Source organism: Cibotium barometz, chromosome 36 (assembly GCF_041138505.1).
Source record: "Cibotium barometz isolate CiBa-2024 chromosome 36, ASM4113850v1, whole genome shotgun sequence".
NCBI lineage: Eukaryota > Viridiplantae > Streptophyta > Polypodiopsida > Cyatheales > Cibotiaceae > Cibotium > Cibotium barometz.
Window position 1 is genome coordinate 49,777,633 of NC_141081.1, and position 4,487 is coordinate 49,782,119.

At 40.6% G+C, this 4,487-nt stretch overlaps 1 pseudogene; it reads right to left on the minus strand.

Annotated features, from left to right (window-relative positions):
* Positions 1 to 829: 829 nt before the first annotated feature.
* On the minus strand, positions 830 to 3,687 carry LOC147618008 (small ribosomal subunit protein eS10z-like; annotated as a pseudogene).
* Positions 3,688 to 4,487: the final 800 nt, after the last annotated feature.

The window sequence follows — 4,487 nt, forward strand, 5'->3', positions numbered from 1 at the left end:
AATGGAGATGAAAATTAGCAAGTAGGGGAAAGGGACCTAGAAATATATGCTTGCAAAGTTTCATTGCCATCGGACACTGAATGGTCGAGACGGGGGCTTACCCTCCTGGCATATTTTTAACATGCGTCCTTAGGGAAAAATACGTCAGGGTAAGGTCCCATCTCGATTGTTCGGTGTCCGATGGCAATGAAACTTGGCAAGTAGTAGCAAGGGACCTAGGAAGATTTGATTGTAAAGTTTTATGGCCATCTGCCGAGAAAGATCGTGTATGCCCAAATTGCCATTTTTTAGTATACAAATATGCAGGTCCCCTACATAGAAATTGGCGATTTGGGCATACTCGATTATACGTTCGGTGTCGGTGTCGGATGGGGACGAAACTTTGCACATGGATCTATACCATTATCACAGAGGCCCATACAAAGTTTCATGGCCATCCGACACCAAATGTGAGATCATGTGCACCCAAATCGTCGTTTTTTACTACAAATATGTAGGTTCGCTACATAGAAATTGGCGATTTGGGCGCACACAATTATACATTTGATGTCGGATAGGGATGAAACTTTGTACATGGATCCATCCCACCATCACAGAGGTCTATATATTAACTTACGAATAGATAGTACTATGACAATGTACAGTGCCATTTTAAGAAACTAACACTAAGATATCTCTTGCTTTCTATATCTCTCTCCCTCTCTCTTTATTTCTATCTCTCTCTATCAACCTACATAGCCTTAATTTTTTATGCAACTTATAAGGCTTCCAAAATAATAAAACAAGGTGAGAACTAATTCTCACGATGGTCTGCCAATAAAATTATTTTTTATTTTATGAGTAAAAGGTCATTCAGGTCGGCGGGTGCTCCCCCCTTGTCACCAAATCCACCTGGACCGCATGGAGGGCACCGCGATACCCATCCCGGTCTCCATACCTTGGCCTGTCACACCACCTTCACGGGGAGGCCCTCTGCCCAAAACACAAGAGTTCAAGATGTGCTGAAGAGAGAGAGAGAGAGAGAGAGAGAGAGAGAGAGAGAGAGAGAGAGAGAGAGAGAGAGAGTAACATCAAAACCCAAAGATTGGTGAAAGAAAATTAGCACAATGATATATACAAGTGAATAAAACAAGTAAAGACCCAGTCACACACCTTGGTCGGTCACCCGGAGGTCCACCCATAGGCCTGCCTGGGGGCCTGGCAGACTTCTTCAGAGTAGCAGGAACGATTTCTGAAGGCAGGTTGAGGTAGGTTCGAAGGTACTCAATGCCATCATTAGTCAAGTACCAGTAATAGTGCATCCATGCAAAATTCTCTTTCACATACTCCTTGGACTTGAAGCTCTGCATAAGCTTTATAACTTGCAAGTTCGGAACATCAATGTCAGGATGCTTGGGCAGATTGAAGTCCTTCTTCGCATAGAGTACCCCCCTCTGGACATGCATACGATTAGAGAGTTGGGTACGTCACAAAACCAAATGTATTCTTGAAAAGACCAAAAACTCAATACGACAAGAGACGCTGGTCCATTATCAATAGCCGATATTTGTACCTTTGAAAAGGTACTTGTAGACTTCCACCCGATTTTTCTTGGAGATCAACTGTCGTGCAACAAGCAGATAGTGCGTAAGTCTACCATGTTCATACAACTTGAAAGCAACTCAAGCTCCAGTTCATCACATACCTTAACATTTTGATTCATCAAATTGTCTATGTAGCCCAAAAAAACCAAGACTGTACATGTTATCCGGCATGAGAAAATGCCCACAACTTCTTATGTAATATGAATGACAGGCTCTAAATCTAACCGAACATAATTCACCACTCAGACACAAGACAAAACGGCAAATCTAAAAAGGAAATGACACATGCTTCTATATTTACAAGACTAATTGCTTCATACAAGAAAACTATAATATAAAATATAAGATCATCCATGACATGGACAAGGTACTCCCATCATCACTTCCCGAGATCAGGAGCAAATTAAGTCAAGAAATAGGACACACAAGATGTACTTTGCATGTCCCCTTCGACACAAGCCATCCCTATACATAACTATTACACATGATAGTGGCAAAGGTTGGCCTTGTGCTAGTCTGTGTTGTCCTGCCTTACAATAGTTAAGAGCATGTCTATTTGCAGCCTGCAGGTGCCTGCGTATCCACCAGCCATAAAATAGAGTAGTAAAAGGCTCTTACAAAAGTGGTCTCCCGCATTCTGGTAAACCTCAACAATTAAGTGGTAGATAGGTTATTATTCTTGCTAGGATGTCAATTAAGTAGTTTGCTTTTGTTTAAGATGTAGCTTTTTTATTCTTGAACAGCTCCACACATAGTGACAATCACAACATGAACCCCTAGCCATGCTGGGCAAGCACGTCCTAATCAAAGTTATTTGACTAGGTGGTATTCAGGAACAAAGCCACACAGACAACTAATCGCATTGATGTAACAGCCTATCTCTAATAGCTAAAAACACTCTAAACATTGGTGGATGCATGCACAACACGATGTCAATCTTTGAAAACAATATGGATACGAATGCCATGTGAGTATAGTTTGTATTATATTTCACACAGAGTTACTGATTACTTATGTTCTTTCCAAAATCGAAAGGTTAACTTCCATAGGCCTATCACACATACGAGCCGCCATCACAACCGCGTTATTATCATTCTGATGTGCCACAAGCTGTGGTGGCCATGGAAGGCCTGTATGCACTCAAACCCATCACACAAGCGATCATGTACTATGACCATGTTAGTTGGACATCATACATTGATAACCCACATGCGCTCCAGTATGCACTCAAACCTATCACATAAGCGATCATGTACTATGAGCATGTTATTTGGACATCATACACGGATAAGCTGCATGCACGGATAAGCTGCATGCACTCCGGTAGACAACATTCCTCAAGAGTATGCTTTGAGCTTGTCACAGTGGAAAACACATGTGAAAGCATAATCTATCATTTCATAGCCTCAAACAAGCTCATCACCAAAAGACCCCATATCTGAAAGCTTGAAGCTCCAGTACTACAAAATGGTTTTTAGAAACCTCCAAACACTCGTAGGTGCAATTGTTTTGCCCAGTTCAACCATTAAGGTTGAATTTCACTCCTACGACATTGTTTTGTTGGCCTTTCAGATTTAACATTGTGTAGTCACACGAATGGGATTGCCGCAAGGAGTCTAACAAACATGCGTACACGCACACACAATAGCTATTAACACTTGTCATACACCATTTCAGTGTGAATGTTAATATCATCACAGGTGGGCAGCTCCAGAAACCCTAGACTAGGGCTACAAATCATGAAAACAAGTCCAAAACCTCAGCAAATTACTCTCTCTCTCTCTCTCTCTCTCTCTCTCTCTCTCTCTCTCTCTCTCTCTCTCTCTCTCTCTCTCTCTCACACACACACACACACACACGCACACACACACACACACACACACACTCACACACACACACACACACAAATCCTTCTTACGCACACAAAAACACAAACACAATTGACCTAGTTGCTCCCTCTTACACACACTTGAAACGCAAGAGAGCTACAACGAAAGAAAACATACCATGGTGGCGAGGTGGAGATGGCGCCTGCAATCCCTCCTCCTCGCTCTGCTACAACCAATCCTCTTACTTCATTTAGGTTTACAGCCTGAGTATACATGTACGTATTTACTAAACACTCATGTATTATGTATGTTATAACAAAATGTGTATGTGTCAATATAAAAATAAACACTCATGTATGTATGCTATAACAAAATGTGTATGTGTCAATATTAAAATAAATATATGTGTGTTTGTGTGTGTGTGTGCGTGTGTGTGCATGTGTGTGTGCACACGCACGTATGTGTGTATTTACTAAACACTCGTGTATGTCTATATACATGCATGTCAATGCGTAGTACACACAAATTGTATGTATCAATGTGTGTGTGTGTGTGTGTGTGTGTGTGTGTGCACCTTCATAAGGTTTTAAAAAAATTCAACTTACTAATTAGAAGATGAGAGAGAGAACATAGCAACTAACGAAGACAGGGGAACTTAAACAAAAAATATCAAAAGAAGAAACACTAAAGCATTTAACTAAAATTATCATGAAAAAACAAATAATTTTACATTATCTTAATTCCTAAATTAAATGCCAAACTACAAATTAAAGCACTCCAAAAACAAAGCATTGAATGATGAATTATAAGCCTGCATCTTCATAGTACAGCCTTAACTTCACTTGTCCAAACATGAAGTAATACCTTATCGTGCATAGCCTAGACAAAACATGAAGTAATACCTTATCGTGCATAGCCTAGGCAAAACATGAAGTAATACCTTATCATGCATAGCCTAGACAAAAGCTACAACATACTTGCCTCGTCAGTGCCCAAGAGTAGGTGCAAGTTTCTGGAAAAAAGCAGTAACTACCCTCATGAAATCAGAAAGGGGGACCAAAAGTAGACTCAAATG